General features: G+C 35.4%; 1 protein-coding gene across 1 annotated transcript in view; it reads left to right on the top strand.

Moving 5' to 3' along the window:
* The first annotated feature begins 3396 nt into the window (after positions 1-3396).
* The window catches only part of LOC145680422 (uncharacterized), a 47021-nt gene continuing 31733 nt past the window's right edge, over positions 3397-18684 (top strand). The window contains exon 1 of the mRNA XM_081750937.1: positions 3397-3770. The gene's annotated coding sequence lies outside the window, so the exon portion shown is untranslated. The remainder of the gene's footprint in view (positions 3771-18684) is intronic.

Below are 18684 nucleotides of genomic sequence, written 5' to 3'. Positions count from 1 at the left end.
TAAAAAAAAATCCTTAATGAGACCCTTACATCACAAGTTCTATGCCTTGTCCAAATTTCAAATTTCTAGCTTAAGCGGTTTGGCATGGGTATTGATCAATCGGTGACTAAGCCAGGATTTGTTCTCTTACATATAGAGATTAAAAGTCTAATACTAACTTTCATGTCTGGGATTTCGAGGGATGACTACTTTAATACCACAATTATTGTAACCCCATTCTTTTTTCTTCCCTTGTAGAGGAAATATTTTTAAAAAAATGCTAAAACACGTCTTTAACTACTGTATCTTAAATGAAAAGCATAAATACTAATTTTCATACGTTTAACCTTAACGAATTTTGAGAAATGACTATTCCGTTATAACAATTGTAATCCAGCCATTTTCTTCCCGATCGTTTTGCTCCCTTGTGGGGTATATATTAAAAATCGGTAAAAATCTGTGTCTAATTATTTTAACCCTTTAGGGACGCAAAAGAATGGACTTTCTGAAAAACACCCAAGCTTACGATTGGGAGTTAAGTGACTTATTTGACAAGTTAAATGTAACTGAGGATTATAAACCACACTTATTATCTCTGCCTAGAAGTTGTATTTACATACCACACCCCTCATCAACGGAACGATTGCCTGTGTTTATGTGCCAAGCCCTTCTCTAAAGGCTTACAATGGGAAGTTCATATAAACAACATATTTCATGACTCTACCCTTCAGAGATTCGGAGATAGGGACATTTTACTGTAATAATTCCCAATCCGAAATCACCCTTTCCCCGTTGAATATTGAAAAGTCCTTGCTTAGAAATTCCATACGTCGCAAATCATATACTTCTCATATCCCGAACAGGGGCGCAGTGGCTCAGTGGTAGAGCGTTCACGTCCGGTGCTTGGGGTCCCTGGTTCGATCCCAGCTCGCGCCGTGTGGACTTTGTGGTGGACCAACACCGTGCTCGTGGGTTTTCTCGGAGTTCTTCCGTTTCCTCCCACTTTCTTCATTCCACCATTTCATTCATTTCTCATGATCACCGCCTCCTTTAGCCTAACCGGCATAACCGTGGGACGTAAAACTAAAGATTTCATTTCATTTTCATATCCCGAACATCTCTAATCTTAATAGATTTCGAGATATGGCTATTTTCTCATAACAATTCCAACCCTACCTTTTTTCTACCCGGATTTTTGTTCCCTTCTGAAAAACATCAAAAACTCTGAAATATGTTTTTAATTATTTAAAAGAAAACGCATAACAACCTATTTTGATGCCTCTAACCTTAAGGGATTTCGAGATATGACTATCTTATTTTAACAATTGCAACCCTACTCCTTTTTGCTTCTCGCCTCTTTCTTCCCTCATAAGGAAAATATAAAAAAATGCTGAAACGAATCTTTAATTATCTGAAATGAAAAGCCTAAACTCCAATTTTCATGGCTCTAACCTTAACGAATTTCCAGATATGGCCCTCCGATTTCAATATTTTTAACATGTTTTAATTCCCGCCTTTTCTTCGCTTTAAGAACAAATATCAAAAAAGAAAAGTTAAACCGTATCTTATTATTTTAAATGAGAAGTTGATATGCAAATTTCGTGTCTAACATTTAGAGACTCTGAGATATGGACATTTTAAGATAATAATTACCACTCCTTTTACCTCTTTTCCCGTCGAATTTCCAAAAACCCTTTCTTAATGGGACCTAACATCACAAATCCTATGCTCTATAGACATTTCAAGTTTCTAGCCTAAGCGGTTTGGCCTGAGCGTTGATCAAGTCAGTCAGTCAGAACTATACTTTCATATAGAGTGAGATCAAAAGCCTAATACCAACTTTCATGTCTAACTTTCGAGATACGACCATCTTATTACAGGAGTTATTGTAGTCCCTACCTTTTTCTTTCCTTCTAAGAAAACATTAAAAAGCGCTGAAATGCGTTTTTATTTAACCTGTCTCTTCTTACCGGTTTTCGAGATATGGCCATGTTATTTTAACAATTACAACTCCCACTCTTTTTCTTCCCTTCTAGAGGAAATATGATACGTTGAAACACGTCTTTCGTTAACTATTTATTAAAATGCTAGATTTATATGTTTGTCTCCAAAGAAATGTTTACATGTTTCTCTCCAATCCGTTCGACAATGAGATCCCGAAAACCACAAGTTCTAGAAACGTGACGAAACGTCGATTGCACATTTTGTATAGATTGTCCGCTTCTAATTGAATATTTAAAAAATGTGCCTGTTATTTCTTTATTACATTTTTAGGGGTACACTGGAAGTGTTGACATTTTAAAAAAGTAAATCACCATATCCTAAGTTATACATTCCAACACAACATAGTTGTATACAGGGGTTGTATATCTCTCAGGCGTTTGTTTTATGGTCAAATGATAATGAAAAACGAAGGCTAACCATTTCTTTAGGCTAAGATGAATCTTTATTGTTTGGAATATTTTACCCAATGAACACCATATATATCACTGACATTGTAATTAATTGTGTGTATAATGTATTTGCTGATTACATACTGCTTATTACAAAACGAAAGAAAACACAATTTTCCGCAGGTTCAGCTAGTTTTAAATTAAAAGCCTTTTCATGCGTCTAACCTTAAGGGATTTCGAGATATGGCGATCCTCATTTAACAATTGGAACCAGACTCCTTTTTTTATTCTCTTGTACGGGAAATATTAAAAAAATGGTTGAAGATGTCTTTAATTGTTTTAATTGAGAAGCCTAAATATCAAGTTTCATGTTTGTAACCTTTAGGAGATTCCGAAATATGGACATCTTATTATAATAATTGTAATTCCCACCCTTTTCGCTTTCTTACCTCCTTTTCTTCCCTTCTAGATCAAATATGTTTTTATAACGCTCAGAAACATCTAATTGTTTTAAATGAAAAGTCCATATGTCAAATTTCATACCAATAACATTCAGAGATTCAGAAGTATGGACATTTTAAGATAATAATCGCCATCCCTGTTCTTCCCCTCTCCCTCTGTTTACCGCCGAATTTCCAAAAATTCTTCCTTAGTGGCAGCTTACATCATAAATCCTATGCTCTGTTCAAATTTCAAGTTTCTAGCTTAAGTAGTTTGACCTGGGTGTTGATCAATCAGTCAATCAAGACTTTTTTTTTAAATAGAGATTTTTTTATTGTTTATCTTAACTCTCAATATGCTTTATGTTTATATAAGGAAAATAGTTCGATTTCTTTAGCCTTGCAATTTCACTTTTCTATACTCTCAATTTTGTATGCCATCAGTATTGCCAAGTAGTACTTTACGTTTAGTATGTTGGCATGCGTACTAGTGGTTTGACTTACATCATAATGTAAACAATCGTCTTGAGTTTGCAGATACGGTAAACTTCGGGTGAACATCGTTTCGTCTCTGTTTTTTGCAAAAGCAAACAGAAGAAGCGAATGGAGGAACCTTATAACCAGCTCTTTCTCAGCAATAGTGGGATATTTATAGCACAGAAACTTGTTTATATCCGGGATAAGTGTACCAGGACTGGCAGCAGCCCCACTATGGTGTTTGAACACGTGAACATCGCCAACTTTTCATATTATGTTCTGTCGTGCACAAGTAATGTGGCTAAAAGAACAATTCTTGTGTCTATATGGTGAATAATTTAATTTTAATATTCTATATGGTTTTCGCTCCAGCAAGGACAATGTACAAGAGTAATCTGTTTCTTCACCACGTTAAACATTAAAATGACATTCAGTGGTGCCACCTGTCTACAGTTACTCACAAACAAGATGTTTCAACAAGGTCAGTGATAAATGAATTATCTGATTATTCTTAGATTGCAATACCGACATTGATTTATTGTCTATAGTAAGGTAGTTGTAGCTTGATTTTTAATTAATATATGTTTTTTTTTTTAAAAAAATCACTAAAATTAAGTTAATAGAAGCACAGGAAAAGTTCGCTGTATTGTAAAAGTAAAAAAAAAAAAAAAAATGCGTATAAACTAATGTTAAAGGTATGTCTAACAAGGAATACTTCTCAGCTGCAATTCGGGTTTTGAAAATATGAAAAATGAATTTATTCGATCTCTTGAAAGTGTAACTTTTTCTCAACTGGAAAATCCTAATAGTTATATATAACAAAACTATGGTCGAACAGGAATTGCAGAAAAATATTTTACATAAAACCAATTTTCTTCGAGTACATGTGACAAATCAGTTAGGAACTTGCGTGTCATGATTTCAGGTTCTTCACAAACAGTTTCTCTTTCAGACATGGTTTTTGGGAGGCACTGTCCCCCCGGAGATCTGAGAGTGCCCCCCGGAGGAGACCAAAATGATACGTCTATAATATAAATATAAATAAAATAATACTGGCAGTGCCCCCCCCCCCGGAATACTAAGTGTGCCCTCGGAACATTTTTTTCTGAAAGAACGACTGTTCACAAATGCTGTCATCAAGGTTCTAAGTAATGCAGTATTGCCAAATTAGTAGAGAATTATTTTTTCCTAAATGAAACTGTCTATTTACTGTATCGTCAGAATACATACTTAGCATCCAATACAATGTGTCCTACACGTAACAACATTGTAAACTGTGACAGAAGCGAGGGGGAGTGGCACTAATTGCTCAAACCCTGACTACAGATTTTTTTTTAAAAAAAAACGTAATATTTGGTGATTAACCTTGATATGAACGATTTCGTAGAGCATCATCCTAACCTCACTTATCTAAACATTACTAATATATATATATATATATATAAATCATTCCAATCATGTAAATAATAATCCCAAAAATTGATGGTAGACACTGATCATATAAAATACGTATCGTTTTCTAAATCTACTTGATTGATGTGGTTCTTGAATGCATTATCTTTTCCTTTGGCTATTATTTGTCTGTATCCATCTTTCTTTTCCAACTCTGCATAAGCGTCGTCTATGATCTCTGAGTTTTACTTTCGCCACAGCTCTTTCGATCTTATTTTCTGGTTTTCGTGCCGTCTTGTCTTCCATGTTATATGTTTCATCCCATATTTTCGTAATCTCTTCCTTGTACCTCATTGCTGTCTTTTCCTGATGTTTTTCCCAGCACTACTCCGACTTTGCTCGGTATGACTATTCAATTTCTACTATTGTTGCACGTAACTAGTTTTATTTGTAGCAGAACCTTTTCCTTGAACTCGTTTCTTAGGTTTTCTTCGTTTAATCTCACTGTTTTATCATTTGGTCTCTCTGTCGTGTGTGCTCCACTTATTTGTTCACTATTATACCATAATCGACTATAAACAATCTATGCTATGAGGCAACATTTTCTCTATTTATCACTTTACTGTCCTTAGCTTCCTTTAGACATTTTTTGCAGCACATAATATAATTGATCTGAGAGCTTTTTACCCCACTATTGTAAAATATAAGCCGGCTGTTTGGCTTCTCGAAATAGGTGTTAACTACAGTTAGGTTGAATGTAATTGCGTGGTCTATTTTCCTTTCACTTTCTGCGTTCTTTTCTTCAAAGCTCCGCTTTCTCATCACCAGGCTCGTAGCCAGGATTTCGTAATAGGAGGGGGTCCGAGACATGAAATACTGTGGTTATCACACCAGAGTTCGATTATTCTAAACTATTTTATTGGTAACATACATTGGTTCGTTTAGTCTGGATTTCGTAATGGAAAGGGAAGGCAGTGTGACATGAAATATTGTGGTTATCACACCAGAGACTTGATCAATCTAAATTATTTTACTGGCAACACACATTGCTTTGTTAGGGCAAGAAATTGAGGACATGTTAGTAAGTATTTTAGTAACAAACTATGAAGAAATCTCGAATAAAAGAATATTAAAAAGATTTTACAATATTTATATTCCTTCTTCTGTTCATTCAAATATAACAATTTTCCTTTCATTACGACCTCAACTATTATATATATAAAAAAGTACGTATCCAATAATGTAAAATATTTTATAATATCTGCGTTCCTTTCTCTGTTGAATCAAATGCTAACAAAACTTTCTTTTCGACATAACTTTTTGTTTCTATTATTCCGTCAACTACTGTCTGTTCCAAATGACAAGTTAAAAGAGCAGTTGAAAACCGTTTCTGAAATAACATGTTTAATACCCTACAAAGAAGCGATGATGAAAATATTTTTTTTTCGCTTTTATTTTTAACGCTGATTCTTCCTATTTCACGTTTCTTTTTGTTTCATCCTTCCTTATTTTTTTTTTAAATTTCTGGTCTTGAAGGGGGGTCCCGACCCCCCTTGGCTATGTGCCTACCATCACTCTTTATCCCTCTTCTTTGCTCTTTTCTATATGTCCATTTAGGCCACCTTCAACAATTAACCTTTCGTTCTCAAGTACTTCTATTAACATCTGGTCTAGTTCTATCTAAAAACTTGCTTTTCTTTTTCTTTGCATCCTACTTGAAGGGCATGGACATATAGCATAGTCACCAAATTATCCCCTAACTTCAGCTTAACTCTCATAATTCTATCGCTCTTCCTTACTTCATCCTTTAGCTTCATTGCCACAGTTCCAAGTTCATTCTTCTCTCTTACATTTGCTCCACTCCATTATAGAAAAAATTGTATCATTCGCCGATCTATCTTGTTCTATTATGTCTCAATTTAATAGGAAAGGAAGTGTTTTACTTAGACGTGCAGTACGATCTCGTCAGTTCTTGTAGCTCGATGTAACGTAAATAAAATTAAGAAGTTGGGGATTTAGAACTAACAAGCCGTCCCAGGATTTTGTAAATTAAAATCTTTAGACCAGAGGTAATGGATCCGTGACCTGGGTTGCTTTACAAAACGAAATAGAGTATTTTTCAATAGCTAACAGATTGTGATGTAAGAAGGTGAAAGAGGGTTGAAGAGTAAGGGATGATTTTTGGGATAGGTAAAATTTCTACACAACACTTGCCTAGAACATTGGACGACCCTCCGTCGGTGACTCTCTTGGTGTTTTGTCATTCTCCATCAGGAACATGAAATCCAGGTTCCAGAATCCAGGTGATGGGCGGCCAGACGGCTCGAGTATAACTCGGTAGAGAAGCAACGAAATCCGAATAAACTTATATCGGAAAACGGCACGACTCATGAATGTTTCTTAATAACGATATCATTCATGTTGTCGACCAAATAATACACAAATTAACACCTTATCCACGAAGACTTGATTAAGTTCTAGAAATCTGAATTAAAAGTCGTGGAGTGTTTCTCTTTGCATTCTCGTCGAAAGTTGACTTCGTCTACTCTCTCCCCCGACGTATTCTCTCCCCTGTAGTTTTGTTTGAATGCCTCGATCCTTGAATTACCAGTTGAATGAATCGGCAGCAGGCTGATGAAATCCAAAACGTCTAGATTGATGTAAAATAAAGTGATCTTTAGGAATGTGGACAAAGAAACAATCTACATATTTAATCATTAAGAAATGTATAAAAGAAAAGAATCGACACAAAATATAATCTTTCTGAACATCAGTAGCGTATATTTTTTTGATGACTTGGGTTACCACTAACCTTTATAATACCTGGACATTAATAATAATAATAATAATAATAATAATAATAATAATAATAATAATAATAATAATAATAATAATAATAATAATAATAATAATAATAATTTGAATTTATTGATAGTAAAGACCACAGCCGAAGCCAAAATGGTCATAATGTACAATAATATAATGAAAAATTACAAAAGAAATAAAAATAAAACAAAATAAATAAATTAAAATACATCAAATCATCTAGACCAAATACAAAATAAAAGATTAGCACAGGAGCTTGATACAAGCTAAATTGTAAAGTAAAGTTACAAGATAACCTCAATTAAATAGCTATTGAATCGACCATAATGTATTATTAAGAAGTAAAATATAATGAACATAATTAAAATGAACAAATTACAAAAAAATATATAAGAACACACATAAATAGATATAACAAGGTACATAAAACAAAGCCAATAAGAATCCAATAGACAATATACCAAACCATGGTGAATTTTATATATTTACTAAGTAAAAGATTCCAAATATTGTTTTTTAAGTAAAGAAAAATTCGGACCAAAAAGATCAATTTTGGGAGATTTTTTATTTATATTGTCAACACTAAAAAATAGTGGAGAACCAAATCGGCAGGCCCTAGAATTATGCGGAGGAACTTTAATATATAAATATTCAATTAAATTCAGTCTAGCATATATTATATCATGAATAAATCTTATTTGTCTTAGATTTCTCCTAACTTCAAGAACTAGTAAACCAAGCTTAGCAAGAATCTCCCTATTAGTCATCTCATGTAATTTGAATTTATATTTTAGCCAAGCCAAGAAAAAAATCCGGACTGACTCGAGAACTTGAGGGATACTAGTAAGATTACGATTCCAAATTAAACTAGCAAATTCCAAATGGGATCGAACATAAGCACAATATAGGATTTTACATGTTGCAATGTCTTTAAAATCTTTGGCAACTCATTTGATAAGTCCCAGATTCCTTCTAGCTTTAGATACGACGGTAGAAACATGACGATCAAATAATAACTTGAAAACTTTAGAGCATACCTTTTATCAAGTAGATAAATATGATTTGCTCATTAGAAAGACTTGTTTTTCTTATTAGTTATACGGAAAAAGGATCGTACGTTTCTACCTTCATGTGCCGCGTAAAGTGTAATTATATTTTACTTTGGATAGGTGGTTACCCATCAGAGTAAATGAAAGTTGTGCAAAAGAACGCTGAAAAATATGATTAGCCAATGAAGGAGCTCAATTTGTAAGAGCCTTCGCAACGTAACGCAAATAAGCAACATGTAATTATAACAGATATGGCCACTATCACAACATACTGTAAAACAAAATTTGTTTTGCGTTGACGCAAACTGCTACTGAAAAGGGCTCACGATGTCCGAGACAATTCCAAGCGACTCCCAAAATGCGCTGTCATTACTTGTGTAACTTCCCTTTACCCTTCGCGCACACTCAAGAAACCAATTACTCTGTAGGCAACTGGTGCTACCTGGCAGTCCGTTGTAAGCTGCAGTTGGAGGTGGAGCCAAGAATGCGCTGATAACTACACGATTCTTGCTGAAAGGAAAGGTAGGTTTCTGCTATGTTGCCAAGTCGAAGATCTCTTAAGAAGCGAGACAGACTCCGTGCAAAGAAACTAGTGGGTGTTTCTAAATTTATGAAGTTCTCAGAAACTTGTATCATTGAAAGAAGTTACTAAAGTATAAAATTATCAATATAAAATTAGTTTTTGTTATAATACCTTTATTTCGTGATATTCTAGGGCTAACTCGGTATCCTCGGTAGCCCACAAAATATGCCACTGCTGAACATGTAAAGGAACCGTAAGTTGCGCAGAAAGAAATGGAAATTAAAATATAATTTTAACATTGATCGGATATTGAAAATTCATGTCCATGATTTCAAATATATAATGTTTGTTGTTTTCACACAATTTTAGTCTAAATGTAACATGTCTAAAACTTTATTATTATTATTATTATTATTATTATTATTATTATTATTATTATTATTATTATTATTATTATTATTATTATTATTATTATTATTTCACATTATTCATCGTGCTAGACACAGTATGTTCACAGTAGTTGTTTGGCAGCTGTACACAAAAGAACACCAATCGTGTGTTACTAAAATGACTCCTTGCTGCCCTTCCAGAGTTAAATATTTGATTTAACTACTACCATTCACCACTAACCACTACCATTATTTGATTTAACCACTAACAATTTACTCCAAAATATGATGGAGTTGAAGTAGTACCAGATATATGTCAAAATGTAACACAACTGGTGTAACACAGAGTAATTGTATTAAGTTAACTTAGCCATTTTTACTGCATACATTAGGCCCTACATGCCTTCTCTCGCAATCAGTACCGTGCCGTATAGGTAGAGGGGAAAGCACTGCTTTTCCACGGCACGGCACTGCTCGCAATGTGTTCCGAGCACTACTTTGTTCTCTCTAGTTGCAGCGTATGTTCAGGGTCACATAATGGCAGACATCAACGGCAGTTGTGATATCATTTGTGAAGAATTTAAAGCGCTGTACGCATTGATTACTAAAGGAGGCGAAGGCGAGAATCAGCCAAACGTCTATTTAATGGCTATTCCATATCAACAACTGGTACCCATAGGGCCTACAACAGGGATTTAGTTGCAACAACCTCACAAAGGATGAGACTGACTGTTTTTGGATAACTAGTTTCCCGGTCATTTGATAGGTTGGAGGAGCTCCTATAGACCATCAAGTGGCCATTGGTCCCCAGATCTAACGCTTCCTTGATTTTTTTTTTTAATTTTGGAGATATTTGAAACTTCTTGTATCTGAGATAAAAATCAGTAACTTCCTACATCTCATTCGAAGTAACTTGAACGCCTATGATTCTGTGGGTCCACAAGTGTTACAACGTGTTTAGGAAGACTCGACGAAAAAGTTGATATTACGTATCCAGGAACTGTGTTGTATTGAGCCCATCCTACAGGATGCCATTTTCTCAGTTCCATAAATATTAACTTTTACATGAGTACAGTCACCTATGAAACAATTTCGGATTTGTGTTGTGGTTTTAAAAAAAGCCTCCAAAAATATCACATGATCCCTTTTCCATTTAAAATTTTGAGTCTGAATTCAATATGGCGGGCTTCAATATGGCTGTTATTATGATACTACAGATGAGGTTTCATCCTTATTCCCCCTTTCCTACGATATGATCTCATTATCTCCAGCTGCTTTTGAAATTACAATGGTGTGTTCAGACGTCTGCCTATCTCTATAAATCCGTAAAGGCAACACAAAAACAGAATAGCCTCTGATAGAAGTCTTCCTCCCACTTTAAATTTCGCCAACAAGTCGAGCTAAAAATATTTTCAAGGTGTTTAGTCGGTTTGTTTTTCCACGATGATCACCAGCGTCCTACTTAACACCAGTACAAGGTTGAGTTTCATAATAAACACGGATTTTTGGATAAATAAAAAGGAATATGTACACTCATGTTCAAAATTATTGTCGCATGTCTATAAATATGTTATTCTAGGAATATAATTTGATAACGAATTCGCCCGGTATTTTTTATAATGTTATTATGTGTATAATCGGCAAAGACATGTATGTGGCAAATTTCATGTCAAAAAAGCAGTATAAAAGAACATAAAACGAAAATAAAACTTTCTTGTCCATTTAGCAACATTTTGTTTCACTCATTCTAATTTTTGTATTTATAATTTTTTTTCCTATGAAATTTACCACAAATATACATTATACATATAGTATCAGTATTAAAAGTACCCTGCAAAATCATTATCAAATTATATTCTTACAAGAAGACAATTATAGATATGCTACAATAATTTTGAACATGAGTGTACATACTTAGATACAACTGAGATCCTTATGATATACCCATATCAAACTGTAAAGAAAGAAGACAGGATGCAACATATTCCATGGTGCACAGATTGATGAAAGGAAAATCTTGGTATTTTTTTTCTTTAGTCTCTCAGAAAATATTTGTATACACAAATACACAACATAAACAAAGGCGGAGAAAGGACTTCTCAAAATGATTTTTTCTATTTTAAAAAGAGCTAAAAAAAATTGAAGAAAAAACACGAAAGCATGCACTATATTTTTTCTTTTTTCTAAATAGAATTACTTTTAATATTTTTTAAAGATTCAGAAAACATAGGTAAGTGATGCATATTCTCATCTTGAAACCAGTAGATAGCTGGAATTTCTGACTGATGCTTTTTTCAGGATTTTCGCCACTTTACCAAAGTAATGTTGCCGTAATACCTTTTAACATATGCTCACTTCCTCCTTGTTATGGTTTCTATTGTAAAATGGATTGAACACTTGTATCTAGAACTTATATCTAGAACTATTAAAAGGGAAAGAGGTACAAAGGGGTGAGGGGTGAGGTGGGAAGGGGTGAAAGTTGTTCAAAGGGATAAGCATTGGGGGTTGGAAGGGCTGACATGTAAAAATAATCGAAAACGACCGACATTAGTGTCTCATCATCATCATCATCATCATCATAGGTATTCTGCCCTTACTGGCAGGTCACTTGCACCAGCTGAGAAGCTACCATGCTCCACGGTCCTCCGCTAACCTCTTCGTCTTCAAGTATGATCTTTCTGTTTTTATATCATCCATTAATTGTAGTCTCCTTCACCCCCTCCCTCTCTTTCCTGCCACCATACCCTCTAGGACGTCCCTCATGATACAATTTCTTCTTAGGCAATGTCCCAACCATTTTCTCTTCATCTTCTTAACAATATCTAAAAGTGTTCTTTTCTCCCCCACCATTTCTAACACCCACTCATTCGTTTTCCGCTCGACCCAACTAATTCTTTCCATCCTTCTCCACACCCGCATTTCGAATGCTTCCAGTCGTTTTTCATCACTTTTACGCAATGTCCAAGTTTCCGCCCCATACAGTACAACACTCCACACGAAGCATTTTATGAGTCTTTTTCTCAACTCTCTATTCAAGGTCCCACAAAACAGACTTTTCTTCCTCCTAAATGCTTCTTTCACCATTCCTATCCTTGCTTTTATTTCACGTTCGCACTTCATGTTGTTACTAAGAATACTACCCAGATATCGAAAACTATTCACTTGTTCTATTTGCTCCCCTCCCACTTTTATATTTGACACAGACCTCTTCGTTCCAATCAACATGGCTTTTGTCTTTCTAACATTTATTTTCATCCCATATTTTTCAAAGCCATTCTCAGGTTTTCTAACATTTTATTGATTTCCTTTTGAGATTCTGCAACAAGCACCGCCAAATATCGTCTGCAAATCTTATGCATTTAATTATTCTACCTCCTACCGAAATGTCATCATCAACATGTAAACTCTTTTCCACTATCTCTTCTAGATAGACATTAAATAGTGTTGGCGAAAGGGAGCATCCTTGTCGAACTCCCCTTCCAATTGCACTCTCTTCCGTCAATTCTTCCCCTATCCTAACACTTACTTGTTGGTTCATGTATAAGTTACTTATGAGTCTTCGATCTTTCCATTCCAACCCTATCTTATTTAGAACTCCCAACAACAATTCCCAATTCACTCGGTCAAAAGCCTTTTCAAGATCAATAAATACAACATACACCTCTTTCCCCTTTTCTATAAATCTTTCACCGATCGCTCTTAATAATCCAATAGCATCTCTTGTGCCCTTACCTTTTATGAACCCGAACTGATCCTTCTCAACTTCTTCATTTGTTCTTCTATATAACCTTCTGTTCAGTATTCGGAGCAAAATTTTAGCTGCATGAGATATGAGACTAATAGTTCTATAATTCTCATATCTCTTTGGGTTCGATTTCTTAGCCATCGGTATCATGGCCGTCTTCTGGAAGTCTTTTGGCCAGTTCATCATTTTTGGGGTCGCTGAAATGAAAAGTGACACTTCCGATGCCGTTTAAGTCCAAATTTATCCCCTATCGGCTTGAGGTGGGTGTAAAGAGGGGGTGACATCACGAATTTTTATAATCACCTTTCATTGTAATTCGTATTCCAAAGGGGGAAGGGGTTCAAATAATTTCTATAAACCTACTCCCACTGTTCGAAGAAAGAACGTTTCAGGAGGTTTAAAATATTAAAAACAATGTTTAAACGTGAAAAAAGAGAACATTTTACTCTATCTAGTTCTCTTGCAATAAGGAATGAAAATCAATTACGTATATATAATGTAACAATCTCAAGTGAAGTTTTAAAAACAATTCAAAGAAGATAAAGTACCCATTTGTGATGATATACAATCATTATTAATAACAATGATAAGCTATATAGATAACAAGGATTTAAGTCTGCACCTGGCAAAATGTAAAAACCTCAATTTAATGGAGTGAGTGAGAGCGAGAAAATATAGTCTAATAATTATTTAAACCTATAGCTTCTATTAATCTTTTGTGATGCATAAGTATTGATAAATGACTGCTAGGAGACTCTTTATTACTATATATGTTCAGTAAGATTATGTTCAGATTTCATATGTGTAAGAATCTAGAGAAGAGTCTATAAATAGACTGATGAAAGTGTGTGTATGATTGTGGAGTAGATTTCCAGAACTGATCGAAATGCCGGAAGAAGTGGAAATCGGAGGGAGAGACGTTGGGAGAATTAGTAGGTGAAGAATAGTTTTATACTGAAAATTTTGGAGAGTCTGGACTGTTCTTCGAGCTTCATGTGGACGTGAATTATTGTGCAACAGGAGAATACCGTGTCTCTTGACCATTGCTGGATACTTTTGGACAAACTTGCCGTACATTCGATGGAGTTAAACCTTGTTACCATCCGCAGTTTTGGCTTTATTCCGACGGAGAAAAACATGATAAATCACCCTCACCATAGATCATCATACCAAAAACAACACATTCTGCTGATTTTGGAAACATCCTGGACGTTGGTCACAATCCAACAACTGTCTTGACCGTTTGCGAAATCCATCCTTAATCAGAAGTAGTAATCCGGAAACCTTTCTGGGTATTCCATACACTCAAAGAACTTCATGCTTCCAGGTGGAAATTCTTGTTGGAAGGTGTCAACTTACGTAGCACCCATGTGTCTATGTTCTCCACCTTATAGGGAGTGCAGAGCCGTTGAACGACAATGCTGGCTAGCTTACTTGCACTTGCATGAACAAACTTGGTGTTGGTCTATGCCCATGGGGTTCTTTAATTGTTGTGTCAGACACGAAATTCCACAAACCAACGACATACGGTGCATTCATTCCGCACTTCTGGCCCAAATGCATGGTTTGTGTTTTTCGCAGCTAAATGTGGAGAATCTTCCAACTTGTGCAAATCACTCTACCCAATTGTGAGCAAATCACTTTACCCAATTGTGTGTTCTCTATGATGCACTTTCAAATGACCCTGTTGATCAACCAACACATGCAATATGTGTAAAATTAGTGTACTATTTATACATTGTTTGTTCAAATTATAGTGAATGCTCAAAATGTCATCAACGAACCTCAATGCAGAGTTCACATTGACGAATTAATGACTGCCAGACTGTGTTAGATAAGTTTGGATCCTCTGCGATGTTAGTACCGCAATGATAATGCAAGATGCCAATTCTCGGGAGAAGGACTGGCTTCCTCGTATACAATATTTTTGACAGATTCCCAGTCCCACAGAAAGAAATCAATAGGAGAGAAGCAGGGAGGTCGTGGTATACAAGAAAATAGGACCCATACGCCCAATCCATCAATTTTCAATGATGTCATTGAGATGTTCGCAAGTACAGATGCTCCATCGAGTTGAAAATACATTGGATGGTGGATTACCAGAGATCAGCGTTGCCAGATTCACAGCTCGAAATTATTCCAAAACCTGATCGAAATTATGTTAGATTCGGTCAAATTATGCTAGATTCTCATAATTACTAATTCAAATGTTTTTTAAAGAAAAAAAAACGGAGTTGAGTTACGATAACGTAACTTAAAACACGCAGAGCGCAAGAATGCGAGAATAGAACTCAATACTTCACGCACCAAATCTTTAACTCAACTAAACTAGTGCAGTCGTTGCCAGATTCACAGCTTGGAATTATTCTGAATAATTTTTCATTTAAAGAGCATGAAAAGCTTGTCTTCTAAGAATAAAGAAAGAAAAATATGTCGTATAAATGAATGCAAAGTGTTCGTTTACATATTTTGAAAGAAAATGACTTTGCAGTCAAAGGATTAGAAAGCCCTGGGTGGAGCTTAAAAATAGCAAAAATGCATCTCTGGGGCGGACTGGGTCAAACACATGGCGAAAGGTGTTTTATCTTAACGTCAAGAAGCTACCGTCTCCACTAAAACTCGTTTTCTAACTCATTTTCAGAAAAAAAAATGTTTTTACTCCCACGCCCCTTCTCTAAAGGCATCGGTAAAGGGATGATCTGCCGTTTCAAACTTGCGTCGAACAATAAAACTCCCTGTATAGTTTACCGACTGTACGAATCAATGGGAGAGGATACATTTTTGCCGTTCTTTTTTTCCCACGACCAACTTCTTTCTCATCTCCAGATTTTGCGGCTCTTTTTATAAACTTGCTGAAATTATACTAGATTTGGACAGGATGCTAAAAGCAAGATGCTAGATGCTAAAGATATGCAAATTATGCTAGATCTGGCACCGCTGCCAGAGATACATATTCTAACAATTTCGGTAGTGTGTCAGATAAAAAGTGTCTGTACCAAGATACACTCAGAGAAGATGGTAATATTCAACTTGCTCCCTTTCACAACCTCTATGATTACATTCCATGATATTGTTCACCATAAACTCCCATGATATGAAATCGAAACAGGGAACTCACACACTAGAAGTGACACCTAAGCCATCGTGCCTCCAAGAATAATAATTTATTATATGCATACACCTTACTAATTTATCACTAATGTACATCTCCTATCGTAGTCATCCTACTTATTCACAGTAGTGGTAAATATAAGGTTGATTAGAAAGTATTGAACGTTTGGAGATCAAAATTAAAAATAGATATATTGCTATTTTGAAAGTAATGTTATGAAACCACATATGCACCATTTTATTCGATGATCTTTCGTTTTCCGGGCAAAACCATAATCCCTTCGCTTTAGAACTTACGTGATTTCATTGTGATATGCGGTTTTCACAGGTCTCTTTTGAAAGTAATTTAACCATATTCGAGAGTTCTGCAGAGACAGAAACAAATGATATTCGACGGGGCCAGGTCGGGGTTATACGGTGGATGAATTAAAATCTCCCAGACAAGTTCTATAAGTTTCTGACATGCTGTTAGAGCGTCTGGTGTTGAAATAACGTAGTATGTGACTCCCTTTTTATTGACCTGTTTCGGACGTTTCCTTTGAAGTACTAGGTGCACAAATAGAAGTAGAGCTTATCATTCTGCCCAGCGACAGCAGCTCGTTATACATGACCCCCTTCCAATTGCGTAGCATAACCTTCCTGGGCGTCAGTGTGGGCTTTACCATAGACTGTGGAACTTTCACTTCGACTATGATCCTTTTTCGCGCATTGATGTCATAGGTTATGTACTTTTCATCAGTAGAGATTCACAGATAGAAATTCGACCGAGTAAAATGTTTTTGAGTCAGATCATGTGGCACCGAAACGCCGAGCTTATTCTTGTAGCCAATTAACCTCTAAATAATTTAAATCTATTTGGTGATGAATGTTTACGTCATTGACGATATGACTGCTTACGTGCCGGTCTTGCTCGATTTTTGCCAGAATATCACGCATTTTTTTTCTGTGATTGGTCGCCCATTTGACACCGAAATTTTCAGTGACAGCGATTGAACCATCTTTAAGCTGTTGCTTTATAATACATATTCCTTCATGGTCCTGCGGAGCCTTTGAGCATTTATCGAAATAAAATTGTAAAATGTAGCACAGTTTAGCGGAAAGTTAACTCATCATCACGGTACAATATCTTACGTCTGATTATAAGGATTCCAACACGTTTCGCACATCTATTAGCTTCAACCGTCAGCCGTCAAATGACATTAACCGAACCAGCTGCACTTCATATACTTTTCGATTTACGACACTAATGCCACCTCGCGATAAAAAGAATCACCACTATTTAGGTGGCCTGATATTTTTTAATCGAAACACAATGTTAATTATTTCGGATTTATCTTTGTTGTATCTGTTGTTCTTTTAAAACCTCATAAACTTCTCTATAGATTAATCCTTGTGTTGCAACTCTTCTACATCCACTAATACATTAGTGCAAGCTAAAGATGAAAATAATTGCTAAGCCTTTTTATTCAATCTTGATCCGACATTTTCGTTCTCGAACTATGGTCCTTTTTAGCATCGTTCTCCCAAATTTTCGAGGGGCTAAGCTGCGAATTGATGCACTTATTTATTTATTGGACACCTATTACAGGAAAAGAATATTCCCATTTACAATAGGCTTACATAATTACAAGCTTTATAAATATTAAGACGCACAACAAAAAGAAGAAAAATAAAATAAACATGCAATTAACAGTACAAACATGAGTAAACACAAGAGATATATTTGTATTAATTCCTCCAATAAGATATGCAAATATACAACCCTTCACGACATTTCTGCACCCATGTTTACCTATTTTATTTTATGTCTTCGTATAAGGAATCATTTCCTATTTTTTTTCATGTCTTCGTGCAAGGAATCATTTCCCTAAGTTCTTTGTTGTTATTTCCGTACACTCTCTCCTTTTTGTGCCGAAGTTTAGCAAGTCTATAGACTCCTCTGCACCCAGCCCTTGGGTCTCATATAGCCTATCATGCATGGAACTGGTTGCTCTTTACTCTCTGCTTTTAATTTTGTAGAATACCCGAGGACTTTCCAAATTTTCTTTGTGAGCTACCCGTGCGCCGACTCAGCATTACATCCACTTGTGTATTAATAACATTTATGATTAAAATAATTAATATCCCTTTTACTCGACTTTGATCCGACATTCTGTTCTCGAGTTAAGGCTTTTTACTTATATTTCCGATGAATTTTCGACTGACCATAGAGCACAAAGCAGACACCCAGTATGGACTATATGCTTTTTGTTTTATTTCGGTGTCAGGAATCACTTTCGAAACGTTGATGGTGTTGTTTTCGAACACACATCTCTATCTCTCTCTCTCTATCAGGTGAAATAGGTTGTGATCGAACCAGA

This window comes from Thermobia domestica, chromosome 3 (genome assembly GCF_964235325.1).
Source record: "Thermobia domestica chromosome 3, izTheDome1.hap1.1, whole genome shotgun sequence".
NCBI classification, from domain to species: domain Eukaryota; kingdom Metazoa; phylum Arthropoda; class Insecta; order Zygentoma; family Lepismatidae; genus Thermobia; species Thermobia domestica.
Note: the sequence above shows the minus strand (reverse complement) of the source record. Positions and strands in the feature narration are given on the sequence as shown.